Source organism: Rhyacophila brunnea, unplaced genomic scaffold (assembly GCF_057557595.1).
Source record: "Rhyacophila brunnea isolate RB1 unplaced genomic scaffold, BYU_Rbru_1.0 scaffold_4, whole genome shotgun sequence".
NCBI lineage: Eukaryota > Metazoa > Arthropoda > Insecta > Trichoptera > Rhyacophilidae > Rhyacophila > Rhyacophila brunnea.
In genome coordinates, this window is record NW_028233068.1 from 1453363 (window position 1) to 1476638 (window position 23276).

Genomic DNA, 23276 nt, shown 5'->3' on the forward strand with positions numbered 1-23276 from the left:
ATAATTTTTCTCTAAAACATGTACAAATAAAGATATTTGAATATTTCTGAGTTACGACAGTATTTTATTAGGATATTTGAAAATTTCATGGTAAAATTTGAACCAACTCAATATTTTCTATGTAAATTTCCGTACCATCACTCTAGTAATTTCAACTAATTTGTTGGGCACTGTAAAGGAAGGTTTTCAAAATATTAAGTAATGGAACAATCTTTAAAGATGTATTGAAAAAACAAGAAAAATACAATTATTAGTTCAAAACAACAAAAAAATCTTAATTATTTTATTTAATGGGCAAATAAAATTTCTAGGTACGATTTTTAATTTTTAAACATCACTTGGAAGAAAAGAAAAAAATCATAATAAAATTTACGATGTTTAGCAGTGCAGAGAGAAAGCAAATCCTTCTTTTTAATTGTCGTTATTTTTGGCCGCTCTTGATATGCTTTGGATAAATTGAGACCATCCATTGGTAACGGTTTACCTATTTGCCGTTGATGAACATTCAATTTCCTACATTCTTCATGATAACTGGTTTAAAAAAAAATGTATGGGTAGTCTTTGTCTGCTTTTATAACTTTAATCTTCTGCCACAATTTTTTTTTTCCATTTTCATCCGTGTTGTAATTTTTACCGATTTCATCAGCTAGTTTTTTCATGTTGTAAAAATTATTTGTCGTCATGGGTTTAACAATGTATGGTTGTCCTGTTTTCTTACTTTTTTGTACAATGGCAATCATTTGGCTGGGCACAAATATTGGTACACTTTTTAGAGCCCTTATCTTCTGCTGCTCAATTGTAGAATGGTCAATATTGCCTTCATTTTGGGTATGCCCGGTGACCAAAAACTTATGAGAGATCGTTTTATTTTTTTGTGAATTCCTGATGGCATATAAATACATTGAAGCAATGTATTTATTTTTATTCTACCCGGCACAATTGTCTCTGTAAAAAAAATGCTCAATGTGGTGATATTTTTCACATGCAATGTAATCAAGTACACAGCTACCAATTTCATTGGATCCTCATGCAGCTTGACTTTCATCCCACATGTATCAGTTTGCAATATTTTCAGTGATATTATAGACTGTAAGATTGTACATTGCCAACTTTCCTTTATAATAGAAAGTTGACAGCGGTAAAACAGCCTGCAAATCATATACTGCTACATTAATGACACTATTTTGGTCATTAGTTCGGGACTCTGCTACGTCTTTGGTCTTTTCATCCATTGCCTCATGTGTTCTCTTACTTGTGTCTTACTTAGTGTCTCATACTTTTCTTGAAGTTGTTCTTTTTCTTATGGTGAAGAATTATTGTATAGATCGCATTCAACGCACAAATCTTTTTTAGGCTTAAAGAAGCCAATATTAAATTCGTCATTAAATATGGGTGCGTATAATAGTATTCTTTTCCAAATAGAATATTGCTATCAGCTTGTTTTTTTTTTTGTATAACCGATACATTTCAGCAATTGTTAATTTACCATCTTAATACAATCTAGACGTCTGTTCACGCAAATAATGTTACTCGATCACTGGGAAAGACTTAATGTGAGCTCTTATATCATTTTTTAAATCATCATCAATTTTTTGTGATTGCCATGGTGACTTCTTTCTTCTGGAATTGGCGTTCCGGAAAGGAGACCTCTTGTTTTTCACGCAGTAGAGCAGTACCTTTCACTCTCCCCAAATGTGTTGATAAAGTATTTTTTGCATACTTCTTGTATTTTACTTCCATTTAATTGAAGTTGATAACAAAAATTGTTGCCTCTGCTGCTTTCAGTTTTTTGTTTGAATACTTTGGAACAATAATATCCATGCAACTAGTGAGAAAATTACGCTGTATCCCAAGATCTTCCTGTAGTAACAGAGTTACAACAGTATTTTTTTGAAAAATATTGTTTTAGTTTTTTAGAAAGCTTCTTGTAAAATACTGTCGTAACTTAGTTACAACACTATTTTATTATCGATTTAACAGTTTTCAAAAAGTAATGTACTGTATTAAGTGCTTTTTCTCTGACAATATTTGAGTTTGAGATACGACAGTATTTTATTAAAATAGCAAAAAAAAAATACGAATCCAACCACATCCACAACTAGAAAACGCCGATTTCAGACATACGACAGTATCTTACTGGGGGTGCGATAATATTATTACACATATTGTTGGTTTATTTATTTTAATTCATTAATCTTATCCCTACCTTAGCTAAACTATAATAGAGAAAACATATTATTCTATTTATAAATATCCAAAGTTATGTATGATTAAATTGCATGATTTTAGATATTTTTTATAGTTAGACGAGTATTTTTTGACTATTTATTTATTTTGACTTCGTTTTCGCAGGGCTTAACTGAATTTTAAAAACTAACCAACACCATCTGCAAAGTGTAGTCTTATTTTAATGAAAACAAATACGTATACCTGACAAAGTTTAATCTGTACTATTTATTGCAGATCTAAATAGACTACCTCCACCCTTCGCCACTGAGATACGGTTATATTGTATTCAACATTATCGTCATATTCTACATTACCAGTTGCAGTAAATAAAATTGTATTGTTCACTCCGTGTTCAAATATTCAGTTCTTCTGTATAAAATGAGACCAATGAATTCTTTTGGTTTATCGGCTCGTTTTACAATGTCTTCAATTAGTGACAAAATAAGTTGAGAATATCTTTATCGGACGCCGATCAGTAGGTACATCTCTAATAATATAGACTTTTGTCGGTCCGTTTTTCGACATCCGGGTTTGTCATAGAGATAAAGACATAGCTTATAATAAGTATCTTTAGAATTATCTTCAAATGTGTTAATCTTGCCGATTTTTTGAATAATAAAATGCCTAATTCTTGTCAAATTTTGGATCACAGAGATTATCAATATAATTTTTTATCGTAAATATTTTACTAAAATTATCTCGTCATAAATTATACTAATAGTTTTATAAATGCGATTAAAAATTAATAAGTGTAAAAAATCTTAACACCACTGCACATTCATGTACCGAAATATGACTATATTCTAAAACATTAGAGCGAGAGGTTTAAAATAATACTATTTTATGTAACAAAAATACTTTATGCAGTCATCAAATGTTTACAATAAATATAAAGGATAATAAGGCTTCAAAATTATATCAATAGATTATCTACAACTTTTAAGGAGTGTCCAGGATCATGGTTTGAAAATACAATAAAAACTCAATTTTGACCTACGCTGAGCATGTGGGCCATTAAACCTTATGTATATTCAATATTGAATAAAAAATAAATGATAAAATGTTGTATTTACCGTTTAGTGATACATCCAGATTAAATAATTGAATCCAAATTAACCCCCTTCTATAATAAATTGAATACTTATCACGCTATCATTTACCAATTCACCAGTATAACCATTTAGAGAGACTAAACAATATATTGTATACATATTTATTTAATAGTATCTGTTGGACAGCGTCGGTTTGATCATGTTAAACGAGTCGTACTTAATTGTTTTTGGCTAAAAGACGGTCTTAACCACTTTTCAAATTAACTTTAAATAAATTAAGCATGCCAGTAATCTTGCCATACACCTCCTCTTATTCAAGACCGTCTACTCAAACAATCTGTGGACCGCAGATTCCTAGCTGTGATTCACTACGGTAAACATGAGCTACGTACATATTTTAATACATATGCATAAATACTGACCGCCGTGGATGAAATAACTGTAGACGAAAATACACTATTAGGACAAAAATGTTTCATGCATGGTGTTACCAAATATCATAATGCCTAAATCCCCCATCAACAATCCTCCAATCGACAGAGTTGAGAATATAATGATAATATTATTGTAACTGTAAATGAGTCAAGGCTAAACGATGGTCGATGATGCACAGCGAAACAAACAAATAGTACGTTACCGTTATCTGTTTCTAGGCAAACGAAGGATCGAGGGTAGGTACGGTCAGTCGGCTACCTACCCTTTAGCCCTTACGTCGCCTCCAAATACAATTCGCTACCTTTTTCGCGCCACAGCGCGCCTTTACAAATGTTATTAACAATTAATTGTTTATCGTCAAGCGAAATATACTTAATGTCCCTGAATCGGTGTTTTTAATAAGTGGAAAAGTGTAAATCAACACCCTCCGCAAACCCTTACCTATCAATGGTGACTACATTATAAAGGAATTGAAGATCTGTGATGAGCAATCCGCGGCCACCGGGAAAATTCTTTGTGACCTAGGATGGAATTTTTTATTACCGAAAAATAAATAATATTGTATTGTTTTGTAAAATATCAGTTTGGATAATTCCGCTAGAGATACACATTATGAAAATAAATATACAACGCGTAGATCGCAAGTTGGTTGATCGCATTCACTTACCTGATCGAATCATAGGCTCATATGATTTGGGTCGTGAAGATATAAAAGCGTGTACATTCAGTTGTGATTTTATTTATTATACTATAATCTCATTGGAATTTTATAAGGGAAACATTAAGATAACCATAATCCGTCACATTACTTGATTCGTATTGCGTCACTCACAGCCTACTGCAGAATTGAATGTGAAACGTCACTCTACTAATGCGTAGTTTGCTTTACCATCGAGCAGTAGTCTCTTTCATAGTAAAATAATGGTTTGATAATAAATGCCCAAAAGAAGGCAAAAACTTGTTATTTTCACGGCGAATGGGTAATTGAGTATTTTCTTGTGATTGAGAAGTGTTGTTGTTTAATTGTCCTCAGTTAAATATTGTACTTTTGTTGTGAGTTGAAAAATAACAAGATTGTGATAGATCACTGGCAGTTTTTAAACTGGAAGATAGATCAGAGCATATCATGCCTGATACAAGTTTGTGGTATTTAAATTGGCTCTAGTTAAAAGAAAGGTTTTTTATCACGAATGTAAGTTATTTCATTGTTTATAAACTAATAGTAATCAAAATTTTAATATAGTCTTTCTAATTTGTTTTCTTTATTTTCATGTTATGAAAATAATAGGGTATACTAATAGCATAATATACATATTTCTTATAAATTTGTTAACTAGTTCAGACAGATGCCAAAGATACCCCAAATTCCAAATAAAATTACGGCATGTCGGCCCTTACAATATATTTTTATCATATGATGTATCTACAGTGAGTTCAATTTGGTCAGTATTTTTTATAAAGAAATGTGTGCACGATAACTTATCTCTTGGAATGAAAGCTTTGCGAGGCAAAAAGCAGTGGCACGAGGCCATAGTCTGGTGGGGTTGGCAAACAATTTAATTATGTCAGAAGATGGCCTGTGTTACACTTTAAATTCCCCCCTCCCCACGTAATTATTTCGGCACGACGCCTCTGGGATATGCAAGGGTAGTGTTGAAAAAAATTAAACACAGGGCGTGATGGCTCTACAGATTTGCAAGAATGTTAGAGCATTCGCATAGTTGGCAAATTTCCCACGTTTTATTTACACGCCCTAAAAATCCCTGAGGTACCTTTTCAGTGAAATATTTTATGTAAAACTCGGAACACTATCTATTTTACACACTTTTTTTCATTATAATAACATAAAATAAAAAAATTAAATGAATTGAAGTAGGACTATTAAGTTCTAAAAACTATCTTCCATTAAATCATTACTTCCAAAAAAATGTATGTAACCTACAAAATATGATTGTCATAATATTGACACAATTATTATTGTTAATTTCATTCTAATATTAAAAATATATAAAAGATACTACATACTTTAAATGTATATAATATATTATATTATTAACGTGAATCAACGTATTCAATACGTAACATACGTATACGATTACAGAAAACATGTTAAATCAAAAAGGAATTAAAATTATTAGAGATAAAAAATATTGTAATTTAAATGAAAAACATAAAAAACGACTGGAAATATTAAAAAAATAAACGGAAAATTATCCAGTTAATTTTAAATGGTTAGTATATTGCTTCAGAGCAACCTGTTTTGAATGAAGCAAAATAACAAAACAGGACATGCCAATGAGTATGGGAGTTCTTGGTTCCGAAAATTAGAGCTACCAAATTATATTACAATAATGATTAGGACCGGTTTTGTCAGCTTGAAACGACTTCGTTAACTGGCCTCAAGATTTTTCAACAGACAACTATTGACAAAAAAAATCAGCAAGATGATTTATTTCCATATTCTTTGACATACATAACTTTCTAACGTAAAAATTCAATTCATGTAAATAACGTATATCGTATATTACGATAGATCGTATTAAGCAATGATAACTGTTACTTACATAATTTTAAATGATAAAATTGAAATCCCTTCAAAAATACATCTCATACATATGGATTTTTATCATCAATCGTGTTGTGGACTAAATATACAGAGCCCAAGTGAAATTAGTATAAGTTTAGAAATAAAAAATACAAAATTTTACGTCATATTGATCCCAATTATTTTTACCAATTTAAAATACATTAGTTATTAAAGTGTTACATGACATGAGTAAGTTGACGTTTTTCCCCATGAAATTTGTGACCTACATAATATATTGTTGTTTTTATTTAATAAAACGCAATTTTTTTATAGTACTTATTCCACTTTTAATTAATATATTAGGACCGGTTTCGTCCGCTTCAGTGGGACATTTTCGACTGTTAGACTTCAGTCGAAAATGTCCCACTGAAGTGGACGAAACCGGTCCTAATATATTAATTAAAAGTGGAATAAGTACTATAAAAAAATTGCGTTTTATTAAATAAAAACAACAATACAATGCAGTTCCACCATGAATTGACAGTTAACAAAATAAAGGAAATTACATAATATATATTTTGCAGGTGATAAATACAGCTACACAACATAATATTAAATGTCATATTCAATGTTCTATAGGAAAGTAATATTATATTGGCTCGATATAGTTTTTAATTGACGATATGACGTGCTATTTTAATCCAATACATCCATAACTCCAGTTAAAATCAGTTGATTAAAACAGTTACTTTAAATGTTTTCTGAAAAAATGAAAAAGTTTTGGTTAGTAAACTATTTTTATCATGAAATATGGAGCTAAATAATATGAAATGAAACATATTACTTTACGTTCATTAGCGTGTCATTGCATAAAGTTATCAGTTATATTTAAAGTATAAATACTAGTATTATAATAAACTCATGTTCAGTAAATTGAGTTAAAATGGAATATATTATTATTTTTCTTATCATTTTAACCCATCATGTGCCGGGAAAAAATAATAAAAATGACGATATTTATACGCATTTTGTGTAAAAAAAAGGAAGGTCGAATTTTACTTAATCCAAAAAATTATCATTCAAAACTTGTATGAGACAAAACCAACCTCTCATAAATATTTAAAAATCCGGCTTACATTCGTAAGGGATGTTTTCGCGCACACCATTCATGTCAGTAGGCGTGTTGATTGTGAGGTAATGCGTGACACACTTGCTGAGCAAATACGACCCTTATCGTGTGCTTAGGTACTCGGGAGACAAAGTCCTGTTTGTGAGGTAGAATAAAGGAAAGGTTTTTTTGTTTAAACAAGATTGAGCTGGCTTAATTTGTACTAGAGGCTTCGTGTGATGTACAATGTATATAAACTTACCACTAATATTATATTATGTACTACATATACCTATTATTAAGTAAATAATTAAAGTCGATACATACATTCTAATGATCCCATTACTACATACATACAAAAATAAAGTGTCTAACGTATTGAAATAGATTTTTTAAATAACTTTACAGAATTTAATATTGTTTATACTACAACTAAATTATTATAGGTATTAGTAATGCAAAATCTGTTCAACGGTCGAGAAAATTTATTTATTTTTTAATCGTTTATACGTCATACAGGGTACAAATTTAATGTCGCAGATAAAAATTATATATCTCTCCTAAGCAGCGCTCAAAATGAAAAAGTTTATGAACCGGAGTGCTCGACAATTTTTTGAAGATATTATTTACATATTTTTCAAATTTTATACGCATTTTATAAAAATAAAAGTATTAGATTTTCTATTATGTGGCCTATCTAACTCAGACGGTTAAAATATATTTTCCACGAGACGGAGCGATAGTTTTACCGATTTCACCAACCGGAATGGTGCTCCGGTGCGTTCCGGTCCATTTTGAGCCCTGCTCCTAAAACTACACAATATATTATTATGCACACGTAGATTCTTTATATCCCGTTTACTTTCCAATCAATTTTATGTAAGTATTTATATTTAGACGATGGAAATTAATTCTTATAAAAAGAAAGGAAGGAGAAAATACTGTTGGTTTTTTAAGCTCACAATTTGCACATCTATCGTTATATATGTCATGCATTAAAGTAAAATGAATATCTGTTGCAGCACAATAAAGGTATATTATTAATGAACGAAAATATTTATCATGATTTAGGTACTAACAATCTAGTATGATATGAAAATAATAGGATAATTAATGATTTTCTTCTGAATCAGTGATTCCCAAATATAATTAAGCGAGCTAAAATAAAGGCTTTTACAAATATTGATCAAAATATGATTTTAATAAGAGGATTGAAGAAGATTCGCCAAAACAATTTCAATCACACTTAAAACTATGATGGTCAAAGCGGTCACGATAATATATACTAAATTGATATTTGAAAATGTTGGTAATGACCGCTCAGCCCTGTTGTTGCATGCAGAAGTTTAACAGCGCCACTTAACTAGGCAATAGTCTCCATCACTGATGGATTTTCTTGATATATCTAAACCTAAACTTGAAGACGAATATAGCATGCCCATGGTGCATTTTTTAGTTAATCCAGTACTGAATGAAAGCCACCCGTAGTTTTTTTTCTCTCTTTGAAATCTTTAGTGCTTTGCTGTTACATACATACTGAATGAACTTGGTGAGTTTGTCAATCGAGTGTGGGGCGTAATGCCCAGCGTATGACTGCATTTTATCCAACGATTTATTCAGTCGCCAACCGATATGTCCAACCCTTGTCATTTCATCATACGACCTCTATCACATCACGTACGTACTCTTATCGGCCTCTATCCATTGGTTTCTTCAGAGGTATTTCCATTTAATACCCAATATGCAGGTTTCTATCCTATGTTACGCTACTCATAGCAGTGGCGAAGGTTGACTTTTGGAAACAGGTAGGCTGTGGAGAAAGCACACTTGTTAGATGTATTTACGGGAAATAAGAAGATAATCCGACATAACTACTAATGAATAGATAGGTACACAAAAACCGATGAAATTTCAAAAGCTCACTGATGGTATAAAATTAAGCAATTAATTTGAATTATGTATTTTCTTAAAAATAAACGCAAGATACGCTCAAAATATATTAAAAATATCCGTTGTTGTGAATCTGTTCCATAACAATTTATAATTTAACCCGTAAACTAGACATTTTAAAATACTTCTATATTTAAAACACAGACTTAGATACAATATCAGATTTCAACTTACATAATTGGCTGAATAAATTGTCTTAGTCTATGAATAAACTAACTGACAAATAAAAATCACGAGATAAATTATTTATTATTTTTAACAACAATCAATATTTATATGTGATTGAATCCCATAGAAATTATATTTTTTAATTATCTTACAAATTATTTTGAATAAATGTGCACTTACGTAAAATAAAAGCGCTGCTTAAATAGATTACCAATTTATATGGGCCGCCGCAGACGTCTTGATATTATGAGAAACAAACTTCATATAAAAAAAGTTTTCGATTCACTCGAACGTAATCCATACAATATGTGAAGCGAAACGAGATGTCGCTTATTTTTTTAAACCTTCGAGACATTCCATAAATGGTGCTTATTGAAATAGTGGAAAAGATCGTAAAATTATTATGACAATTATACGATAGATGTCGTTGGGCATATTGAATATATTATTATGTGATTATATTATTTAATAATATGTCAATATAAAATTAAAAAATATTTTTCTTAAGAAGGTAGGCTTTAAATAATCGCCTAGTATGGAGTGTTCGCCACTGATTCATAGTTATATTTCTTGCACTGATAGCACACTTTTGAAGATATTATTCTGATGCCCAAATGCATTCCATGCCAGTTTGATTCACAAGCAATCTCCTCTTACATACCTACGTTAATGTATTATACACGTGTGAGAAAATATTTGCAAAGCTTACATATTATCTTTAAGGAGTTTCGTTATGTTGTACAGAATATAAAAAGGGTCCATGATTAAATAATGCTTACCCATTCTAATTCTATTATAAAGTAACATTTATATTGAACGCACATAATTTGAAAATATCCCATACACATCTTCTTCTTCTTTGAATGGGGCATAGGGCAAGCACAAGTTCACGCTACTTCCCTCGATCCATCGCCAACTCTTGCTCCTGCGCGTAGATCGTTTTTGTAGCACCGCTGCAGGGTACGGAAAGGGCGGCCACGACAACGGAACCCTTGAGGCTGTGACACACTGGTACGAAGTGTCACACTGTTTGGCGGCATCCGGAAGACATGTCCCAGCCACGTAAAGCGTCTTTACGTGATTATCTCAATATACTCACTAGAAAAAATCTTTTTTAGAAACAAAAATACGACACCGACGGGACTTGAATCTATAACCGCTGGATTTGCGCCGGTGTACTTATGCATAAGATGTTTTCAAATGATGTATGTTCAACATATAGGATTTTACATTCTCAAATATTGTTATAATATATTCGTTGAATAAAAGAAAACAAATAGTTTATTTAATACATATATTATAACTATGCTGGTCTTTATTGCCATTATAATGAAATAGGACAAACACTAGTGACATATATTAAGTGTGTACTCATAATATTATTAACCACTTCAAAAATAACTCTACGACCCTTTATAATAATAGGGTGAATATGAAACACTAATTGCTAGTGTCACAGGAGGATTGTCACACCTTATTCCTCATATTATTATGTTTTGTATGAAAAAGGTTCAGTGGAAAATATTAATCATGTTGTCAAAACAAAAATTAATATTAATTTACTTCACAAGTGACATTTTGATAATCATCATCATCATCAGCCTGAATCTATCCACTGCTGGATGAAGGCCTCTTCAAGTTGCTTCCACTTCTCTCGGTCCTGTGCATTGCGTTGCCACGTACTTCCGCAGAACTTTATCATTTCATCGATCCAGCGGCCTCTAGGTCTACCTTGTGGACGTTTTGTACTTCTTGGATACCACTGGATGACTAGATTTGTCCAACGATTGTCTCTTCTTCGAGCTATGTGTCCAGCCCATCTCCATTTAAGGCTTTTAATAAACTCTATTACATCGCAAACCCTTGTCTGCTTCCTTATCCACTCATTCCTCTTTTTGTCCTTTCGCGTTATGCCCAGCATGCACCTCTCCATACCACGTTGTGCTACTCTAAGTTTCTGGATCTCTCTTTTACTTAGGGTCCATGTTTCACACGCATATGTCATCACGGGAAGCACACACTGGTTGAACACTTTGCGCTTTAGGCACAGTGGAAGGTCACTTTTGAAGACATTATTCAGGCGGCCAAAAGCACTCCAGCCTAGCTTTACTCTGCGAACAATTTCATCAAATATACATCCATCTATAGATACTTGTTGTCCCAGATAGATGTAGCTTTTCACCTGTTCGAGCTGAGTGCCATTGATGAGGATCTCTTTTTGGCCTGCAAAGCAGTTGAACATGACTTTCGTCTTTGTTACATTTATTTTCAAACCTACTTTGTTGCTTACTTCAGCGAGTTCCTGCATTCTGCTTTGGAGGTCTTCTGAGTCTTGCGAGAAAATTACTATGTCATCGGCAAAGCGCAGATGACTCAGGTATTCTCCATTTATGGGGATCCCTTTGCCTGAATAAGTCTTCAAGGGTAGCTGTAAATAGTTTAGGTGAGATTGTATCACCTTGTCGGACTCCTTTGCTGATAGGAAATCTGCGCGATGGTTTATGGAGATTTACAGATGCTGTTGCGCTACTGTATATATTATTGAAAATATTTATATAGCGTCCAGGGATTCCTTGTTTTCTGAGTGCGTCGAGTATTGAACATTTCTTTATCGAATCAAACGCCTTCTCATAGTCTATAAAACCCATGCATAGTGGCAGTTTGTATTCCTGGGCTGACTATGGCCTCAATGATGTATACCGATGCCAATAGGTATACCTCTAAAAAATGTTGAGACGCCACTGTCCAAGAAAGTCAGCAAATCCTATCTCTAGCCTCCGCGTGGCGTCCCCCGGGCAATGCAGATAATGTGCTGTATAACGCAACATAATATCTGTAGCTAATAGAGAAGGGTGCAAGGTGAAACTCTGGCGCCTTAAAACGAGAGACCTTTGGCTACGGGAAGGATCACCCAGACAGAAAAACCACACACCAACCCGTCTGGACAGCGTGGTGTGTTATGTCCAAAACCTTCATATGAAAACAAAAACTTCTAGAACCCGGCCCTCATTCTCCGGAGGCCAACCTGATACTGATCACGGCAGCGATCAGCGAAGGAAGGCAGAGGGTGCTAAAAATCCCCGGAGACCCGGAAAAGGCTGCCAACAGATGACCATTGCTACATATAACGCAAGAACATTGTCCAGCGATGCCAAACTTGTAGAGTTTCAAGAAGAGCTCCGGAATATCCACTGGGATGTTGTCGGACTCAGCGAAGTAAGGCGTAAAGGTGAGAGTATTATTACTTTACAAAGCGGACATGTGCTGTACTCCAAAGGAACCGATGAAGGACGCACGAGCGGTGTTGGATTTGTTGTCAACAAAGCCTGGAGGGACCGCATAGTCGAGTTCAACTGCATTTCTGACAGGGTCGCAAGCGTGATACTTAAAATCAATGCTAGGTACCGCATTCAGAATTTGCAAGTATATGCTCCGGCACAGAGCTATCCTGATGAAAAAGTGGAAGAGTTTTACGAGGAAATAACATCCTTGAAAAATAAAAGTAAATGCCACTTCAACATCATAATGGGAGATTTCAATGCACGTATTGGATCATACCAAAGAGATGACGTAGCGGTCGGACATTTCGGACATGGCTCAAGGGATGGTAGAGGGGACATGCTTGTGGAGTTTGCTGAAACCAACAATCTTCACATCATGAATTCCTTTTTTCAACATAAACCTACACGTAAATGGACGTGGAGAAGCCCGACAGGAAGGACCAGCGAAATCGATTACATCCTCACTGACAGAAAATATACATTTTTAAACTGTAAGGTGATCAATCAGTTTAACACCGGCAGTGATCACCGGATGGTGAGATGTAAGATAAGATTGAACGTCAAATCAGAAAGATCCAAACTGCAGAAGAAGTCAAATGCTCGCGTATACCTGCAGAACAATACTGAATTCCAAAATGAACTCAAAAATGCACTATCGGCTTTCTTAGATGAGAACGAAACCGTTTCCCTATCCAACGCGGAGGATATAACGAATATTATTCTACAATGTGCAGAAAAAACAGGCGTAAAAAGCTCAGAAGTTACACCTTCCACCAAGCTTTCGAAGGCAACATTGAATCTTATGGAGCAGAGAAGGAAAACCAAGAGCGATAGACAGGCGCAAAACGATATGGAGTTTTCATCACTTTGCAAAACCCTCCGAAGGAAGATTAGAGAAGACCTTCGTAAATTCAATGTAAACCTCATACAAGCAATTGTGAAAGCAGGCAGAAGTTTAAACAAAAACAAGCAATGCTTGTCGATAGGAAAACGTCAAATCACAGCACTAAAAGCAAAAGATGGTTCTATCGTCAGAAATTGGGAACACTTGTTAAGCCGAGTTGAAGAGTTCTACAGCGATCTCTACAGTGATGACACTGACAATACGACTATAGACTTAGATCTTCAGAGAAATGGAAATTCGGAAGACCATACTCCCGAAATTACATCCTGGGAAGTAACCCATGCTTTAAATTACATGAAAAGTGGGAAAGCCCCCGGGGAAGACGGTTTAACGATAGATATCCTCAAAAAAGCAGGAAAGGATGCAAATGAAGTACTTGCACAATTGTTCACAGCCTGCATATGCAAAGAGGATGTCCCAGAGGTATGGAAAAATGCCAGCATTGTCATTCTTCACAAAAAAGGTGACAGAGAAGACCTAGCAAATTATCGTCCAATAAGTCTACTCCCTATTCTCTACAAGACGTTCACAAAAATTCTCTCAAACCGTCTGCAAAATGTACTAGACGAGAACCAACCGAGAGAACAAGCCGGATTTAGAGGAGGATACAGCACTATGGACCATATCCAAGTCGTCAGAGAAATCATTTTGATAATAACACATTAATAATAAATATTTTATAAAATAATTAAAAACAAGGTTTTAAATAACTAAGATCCCATGACAACTAATAAATTTCGAAAAAGATGACACAAGATTACAATAAAAATTAAGCTATATTTTAATTTATTGCAATCAATAATAAACTAATCACAATTATGTCATGACGATTTTGGTCGAGGAGGACTTTTCTTTGTTCATTGCATTGGTGTCGGATAAATACTATAATACTTGTAAATATTATAGGATAGTGGCATATTGATATTCAAATCTAAATTTAAAAGAACCGTGATAAATCTATTTCCAAATGAGATCGATATCAAAAAAGCTATATTTTTGTAAAAAAAAACATTGCATGGGGATCCAATTTCGAAAGATTTATACACTCCTATTTTTGAAGTTATACTTTTTTTGGCGCGTTTGGAAAAACACTATTATAATTTATTAGTGATTTTCAAAAACAATATTATAAACACTAGATCAGTTTCGAAGGGATAACGTTATTGGTGTATACCTACATGAAAATAATTTTCTTTAAATATAAAGATGGTGCCTAAACATATGAAAGTACACAAAAAAACTGATACTAGGTCTACCAATTTTCATAGAAACTGTGGAGAAATTTAAGGCAGTTCATTGCATGCCGCATAAAAAAAGACAAAAACATGCTTCCTTTGATAAGAAACCTCAAAAGACTCCATTTGACATAATAAGGGTTTTTAACATCTTCAGTAGCAACCCTACGATAGACCGAAGAAATGAATAAAATAAATATCAAGATATTTTATTAAACCCAGTTGGAGGCAAGATAATCTTAATTAATATATTATTCGGGTTACGAAATCACGATTATAAACTAAACTGTAATATCATTATAATGTTTTTTTGATGAAGTTATGTCCATCTTATCTAAAGTGGGCTTTTGTTATTATGAACATAAAGTATACATAATATATGACAAGTATATTGTGTTCAGAATCCTTTAGTTCCAACTGTGATAGGGGTTAATAAAGCGACATTAACCGTTTCCGCTCGCTGCCGAAAATTCCTGAAAGGATTTTCAGGAAAGCACTTGTTACGATATATTTCAGCGAGGTAATCAACTTTTTTGAAAGCCCACTTTTTATGCCACAAGATTAAGTGCAAAGGATACTTACCTTATTAAAATTGTTTTTATTACGTTATTTAGTAAGCTTAATTCAAATTTTATTTATTTATTTTTACATATAGTGAACATTGCAAATTATTAATTTAAGATGTTCACAACATGACATTTAAAAACAAAGAAATATTATGAAAACAGTATTATATAAAAAAGAAATAGATTAGTATTAAGTTATTAAACAGTAGAAAAGTGTAAATACAAAAAATAGATACAAGGAAGTACACCGAATAAGATAAGCAGATTTTAAGAATTTAAAAAACAACGTCCACCTATACCCATCCTCACGCAGGTGGAATATATCAACATCCGAAGCGATTTAGTTGAACATAGTTATTGCCCTCCCAATTGGCATCACCAATGGCAGGTTAATTTTATTCCTCGCGAGAACAAAATCATTGTCTTTTGTTGGTTCTTTATTGATAAAGTAAAGGTTCTTTATTTAATAAATAAAAAAACGTCTTCTCTTTTTTGTGCCACATCAGGTCCTCTTTTCGTTGACAATAATTTCCTATCATGCTATTTTCAATCATGTCATTGTGGAATTTTTTGTCTGCTAACAAGGGAAATATGTGTGAACATTTTTGATATCTGTTTGTTTAATCATTTTTTTATATTAGTATAATAAAAAAATTGACTTGTACGTTGCAAAGCGGGACAACTTTGTACTGGGCGTTTGCTCTATCCCGAGACCTGCCATAGACCGACTTAATCTCGTAGTGAAATACTTAATGTAATGAGATCATAACATGGTCACAATATTTATGTGAACCATCACAATATTCGGTGACGCTACATCTTTTTTTTTAAATTACACCACTAATTAAGTTATTTTATATATTAGTTGTTCACAAATCGCATTATGTATAAAAGTCTAATGAATGGCACACACTTTGTATACTAGAAAAGAACAAACTATGACTTCGCTGGATTTACGGTATCCAAAAAATACGTCTTCAGAGCTGGGCCTCAATAGCTTAAAATAATAATAGGATGACTGTATAGAATAGAGTTTTCAAGAGGCGATCAAGGGTCACCACGGAATATAGAGTTACAAAAAAAATAGAAAAAAGAGATTAAATTAGGACAATGATTAGTTGTTAGAAATTCTGCCTTCTTAGTCATAGTTTTGGACGATGCGCTTTTTATTCTCGTTTACTCATGCGGACACATTAATTTTTAATAGTTTAAATTAATTTGCTAACGACATACTACATAAGTATGTACATGCGAATATCTAAAGCTAGACAAAAATAATGCTTGAACATACATAATTCTGAAAATACTCATGAGAAAATATAGCCAATAGAAAAAAATCTTTTACTAAAATTGCAAGACGCACGGCAGGAATCGAACCTGCGACTCTTGGGTTTCGCGCCCTGTGCATTACCACTATGCTAGTAACTAAATTTTTGAGAGCGTTTATGAGCAGGTATTAATAAGGCTAATAGTTAAAGTTTGTCGCAATTAAGCATGGCAATCGTAACATAGTGTTAATGCACAGGGCGCGAAGCCTAAGAAACGCAGGTTCGATTCCTGCCGAGTGTCTTACTTCTTTCGAAAAAGATTTTTTCTATTGGCTATATTTTCTAATGAGTGTTTTCAGAATTATGTATGTTCAATAATTAGAATGGTAGATACATTCTTAAATCTTGTGAATTATTCGCAAGTTCAAGTAAGTTACAACAGAAAAATATTGGAGTGATCCGTGAAGTCGGTTAGTAATTAAAGTAATAAATACTTCAATTTATGATACAAAAACCGATCGCCTACGGTGACTCAATTTGGAGAGCGCTTATGAGCAGGTATTAAAAAGGCCAATAGTTAAAATTTGTCGTAATTAAGCATGGCAGTCGTAGCATAGTGGTAATGCACAGGGCGCGATATCCAAGAGACGCAGGTTCGATCCTGCCGGGTGTCTTACTTTTTTCAAAAAAGATTTTTTCTATTGGCTATATTTTCTCACGAGTGTTTTCAGAATTATGTATGTTTAATAATATTATTTATTATTCAAGGTTAGTGAAAAGCTGGCGGATTGTGTGATTATACACATTTGTTTGACTTTTCTTATTGGATGAATATCTTCTAGTATTACTACTCTATATATACCAGCGGCAAAAACTCAGCACAAAACGATTATTTGATGGTTAACTTAATTTATTCTTTCGTCTGTGTCTATTGAAATTATATTTTGAGAGATCAGCGGCGTCGATAATTATAAAAATATGAGAGGCCGAGCATGTATGTGTAATATAGTATTAATTTTATTCATCAAGGAGTATTTAAAGCGAATTTCTAATAATTATGTATGCTTTCCAAATAATACAGATGTATCGTATTGAAAACCCCTGTATAAACTATCACAGTACCTACCTATGTAAAAGTTGTGGGGTTCGTTTTATGTGTCTAATGATCTAAAATTTGTCTCACTCTCACTGAACCCTCTCACTCAGTCTCACTGATAAAATTTATTATTTTGTTTCATTCCCTACAAGTCGGTCTAGTTTTTTTTTATTTGTGCTAGCGTGGCATAGATTAAGATAAGCCAAACCCTAATCCTGTTGTTTATTAAAACGAAATGTATAATTCCGCATCCGGTCGTTAATACGCATATTTTTTTAATGAACTTTCCCGCACATGAAAACCCGTTTTTTTAACTTTTCTATCGAGCATTTAAAAACATTCCTGAAAGAAAAATACATTTCGTATCGCAAAAAAAGTCGTCTAAATGCAATGTTTGCTATTTTTCGTGAAATAATTCTTATGACTACAAAACAAAAATATGCACTCGTGTAAAAACAAGATGTATTAATTATTTATAATAATAATTGTATCAAGTAAATCATAAAAGTAATAATTTTCATAAACGCATTTTTTTTAACTAATTTCAATTTTATTCTTTTTTGGTTATTATAAAACAATTGCGCCGGTTTTATCCACCTCAGAGGGATATTTTCAACTGATATAAAACAAAATAGACATATTCCGACCATGTCCGATCCTAATAAGATCATATGGGCCTCCACAGGGTATAGGTTTGTATTAACAGATTTTGCTTTTTACTAGAAATGGATGTCAGCCACTTGCTCATCCTATTAGGTCCATACCCTGACTCACACACAAATTGAAAAACAATATGTGTACTTGCTAGACCCAGGATTCGAACCTGAGACCCACGGCGTGATAGTCCAATGCTTAAGCCACGCGGCCACCGTGGGCCATCGTATTATATTTCATCACCATCAGTATGAATCTATCCACTGCTGGATGAAGGCCTGTCGAAGCTGATTCCACTTCTATTGGTCCTGTGCAATGCGTTGCCACGTACTTCCACAGAACTTTATCACTTCATTAATCCAGCCGCCTCTAGGTCTACCTTGCGGACGTTTTGTACATCTTTAGATACCACTGGATGACTTAATTTGTCCAACGATTATCCCTTCTTCGAGCTATATGCCCAGCCAATCCATTTGAGGTTTATTTTCGAATTCTATTACATCGCAAACCCTTGTCTGTCTCCTTATCCACTCATTCCTCTTTTTGTACTTTCGCGTTATGCCCAGCATGGAACTCTTCATACCACGTTGTAGTATTTTATATTATTTGAAAATGTCTCTGAGGTGGATGAAACCGGTAAAATTATTTAATAATAGAAAAGTGAAATCAGTACAAAAAACGATTTTATTAAAAATATTAATACAATGCATTTCCAATACGAATTGACAGGTAACACAATTAAAAAAATAAATCATAAAACTTACAGACATCCAACTACTTTTAAAGTTAGTGAAGTGAATTTTTTCTTCACTTTGATTAACTAAACTATTCTCAATCATCATCATCTTCCTACCTAAAGTCCATCCACTGATGAAGTAATGTCACCCTTATCTACTTTCAATCTACTTAGTCTTTGGTGCCACGTACTTCTAACCGGATGAATTCGTCGGTTCAGCGAGCTTGGAATACAGTAGTCGTCTAGCATATTATCTCATATATATTGGCATTTCCATCACTTTGATGACTTCTGTTACATCGCATACTTGGCAGCCTCTTTGTTTCTGTACATTGTGGTTTCGTGGTAATATACCCCAAATTCTTCATTTTCGACCTATATACTAGATACATGAGGCTTTAATACTGATGTAGTATTACAATTCGTTGAAAGCTTCACAAACAGATGTTACGGTATTAAAACTGTTATTTAATTCTTTAGTTCAAAGCAGACTTGAAAGTGGGTCTATTGTTTGGGCACCGCATCAGTTGAAGTATGGCCTTATGGTGGAGAAGGTACAGAAGAAATTCTTGAGACTCCTTTACTTGAGGTTGTATGGATACTATCCGTGGCTTTATCCAACTGACTTTCTCTTAGGCATGCTAAGAAGATATCTTTATTTAGCTACGTATTTTTTTCGACTTATACGCGGTATAAATGAGAACTCTGCCATTCTGGGTAGTGTTGACCTGTATGTCCCTGATAACTATCTTAGAAATAGAGACCATCAGTGGTTTATTCTCCCAAGGTGCAGAACCAACCTGCCACTGGTAATGCCAATTGGGAGGCCGATAACTATGTTCAACGAAATTGCTTCGGGTGTTGATATATTCCACCTACGTAAGAATGGGTTTAGGTGGACGCTGTTTTATAAATTCTTAAAATAGGGTCTGCTTAACTCATCCGGTATACTTCCTTGTACGTATCTAATTTATCTACTGATCTATCTCTTTTTTTGTGTAATACTGTTATATTTATATATCTTTGTTTCTAAATGTCATGTTGTGAACGTCTTAAATTTATAATTTGTAATGTCCACAATATGTTAAAAATAAATAAACTGAAATTGAAAAAAAAAACTAAGTGAAATGCTATAATTATGTTGCATATTAGTCCAACACTATAATACCTCAATATGTATAATTAAACTTATACAAAGTTCGTGTAAGTAGGTACCTCAGATAAAAAAAATATAAACTTAAATTATACATACAATTATTTTATATGTGTTCATTGAGGCTATAACGCTGCGTAAGAAAAAAAAACACTCCTAAAACGCGTGAACACAATTTAAAACCACCATAGTCGACGGAAAGCAAAATAAACACGCATAAAAAGCACTTTTCGAATTAAGGAGGCCCCTACACTTACACACTTAGCTTAAAAAGCTCACGTAGTCTTACAAAATGTAAGCTTACATACACGAATAAACTTATGTCTTGAATATAAAACAGATGGACAGTATTCCTGCATAATAATATGAGAAATGTGAGACTTCATACATTATTAAGTATTCACTATGAAACGCTGTCTCTTTCTAACATGTTACTAAGGTATGTAATATTTTTAATGAGGTTATCAACCGGGGTCGATCTACAGCTGGATGAAGGCATTCCCTAACTTCTTCCACTCATCTCGATCCTTAGTTCTTCCGATATCATGTACTTCGTGAGTTCGTCGATCCAGCGGGTATGAGGGTATCCCCATCCAGTACATCATAAATACATAATGAATCATCTATCGATTTAAATTTAACTTTTCAAAATGCTAAAAGTAAGCATAAGACCGAGAGAGATGGAATCAGCTTAGAGAGGCCTTCATCAAGCAGTGGAATAACCGAGCCCGATGAGTACTATCTGTATTAGACTCGTATTTAATTAGATTAAGTTATCATATTATTGCCTCTTTTCACAAATTCCACATATTATATTCTATTTAAATTGGTCTTCCTCATCGTGTCCAATCGTATATAAAATAGAGGGTCACTCCAGTTAGCAAAGGCAACACCATTTTTTTCATCTAATTGGATTATCTTTAGTGGATTTGCCCTATATGTAATTATGTGTTCCATGATTTGTACTTCACCAAAGTTGCAGTGTTGATCATCAGAGATTCCACATTTGATCATATTATTTTGAGCGAGTCTAGAAATTTTACGTAGTATAATACAGTTTGCCCTTGCACAGTTTATCGTGAGATATTGTATCGGAAATAGATGAACTTATAACATTGAGATAAAATCGATGTCTAATTAAAATATTTAAAAATACATCATAAAACCCACCGAAATCTAAGGAAAAGACAAAATAAAAAGGTAAGTAAATTAAAAATAATCATGTCGTATATATTTATATGAAATTATGGTCCATCAACCTATTAAATAAACCTATCAAATATCCAAGAATGACAGCATTATTATCACATATTTGATATAAATCAATATCAAATTAATATTATTCTTATTGAATCTAAAAAAAATTGGAAAAACCATTTCTAACTGCAATGTCCCATTTTTTATCTCAATCCTATATGACTATCTCTTTCCGGGGAATACGGGAATATATAATATGCCTAATTCACGTGTAACCTATTTTGAGTGAGTATTCTCGTGATTTTCGGTCTTTTGAGGTTTTGGCATATTCATTACTCGAAACGGACTACGAGGGCGAGACGGTCCCATTCTTTGACACCCTCAGAGAATATATTCACTTCCCATACGGATAATATAATATTAGTGTAGTTGTTTTTAATTAACGAGTATAACAGAATAAAAAAAAACAAACAGACAACACTTATAAAAAACAAATCTATATTTCACCCACGATGACCGCGCGGCTTAAGCGTCGGTCGAAAAAAATATGAAAATAATCAAAATGCTGATCAAAAGTCAAATATTACGAAAGCGTAGACAGATTTAGATATTTAATTTTATTACATAATATAGCAAATCATGATTTAATTTCAATAATATAATATTCACGCTTTAAGAGGTTAAAGGAGAAGATATTATTGAAAAGTCAATAAACTACGAAAAAACAATCTATAAATAACAAAAAAGAAACAGCTTCCGCGGTTTTCCGCTATTAATTCCAAGCGGCTTCATTTCAAAATAAAATAATTTATTTTCCAAAATAAAATCTAAAAAAAGTTCTTTCTTTTGACATGTCAAACGCATGCCGCGGCTAAGTTCCAATAAATTTATTTTATTGTACTTTGCGCCCTTAACCCCCGCGGTGCTGCGGAGATTAAAATATGAATACTTGCAGAAAGGCAAAGAGTCTTACTTTGTTGTTTCGCAAAATAATTGATTGCTTTATTATAATACATTATACGGTCTGGACAGAAGAGAAAGATTTTCTTATTAAAGCAGGCCTAAACACAATTTGCAACAGACAAAAGAAAGATATTAAATAAATACAATTGATTATTAATAAATATCTTAGAAAAAATCTAGAGAAGGACTGAGTGGAATTTAAACACATATCTATAGGCTGTTCAATTAAATGTCTACTTTTTTTCGGGGTGCATATTATATTACCTTATTATTATAAACAAGATTTAATAATATAGCAGTCTTAATCAAAATTACATCATTCTGCAGCTTGTAACACTATTTCTCATCCAATACAGATACAGCTCAATTCGAGTATTGTCTTCATCCATCACTTTCTTTTAGCTGACATGATTTACTGGTGCCCTTTTCTAGTAATTTATATTATTAATAATAAAATACTCTGGCATCACTCTACACCCCTCTTTCCAACGCATCATTGGCCTCCTTCTTCCCGAGTTCTCATCGAACATACCTACCATGTCTCAGGCATTTGCTGAACGCCGTTTCCCGTTGCAATTTCTAAGTAGCATTTCAAATTTTGGTGCATACAGTCCAACTCACATACCTGATTCTTCATCCCTTATTCACGGGTCCATATTATATCCATAGATTTTCCTCTCAAAGGTGTCGGTCAGTCTAACTGCTTTCAAATCCAGTGTCCACAACTCGTTTCCACATACTATCACCGTGCTAG

At 33.2% G+C, this 23276-nt stretch overlaps 1 protein-coding gene across 2 annotated transcripts in view; it reads left to right on the plus strand.

Moving 5' to 3' along the window:
• Positions 1-23276, plus strand: part of LOC147066719 (synaptogenesis protein syg-2-like) — an 874747-nt gene that overhangs the window by 400774 nt on the left and 450697 nt on the right. The gene's annotated exons all lie outside the window — the stretch shown is intronic.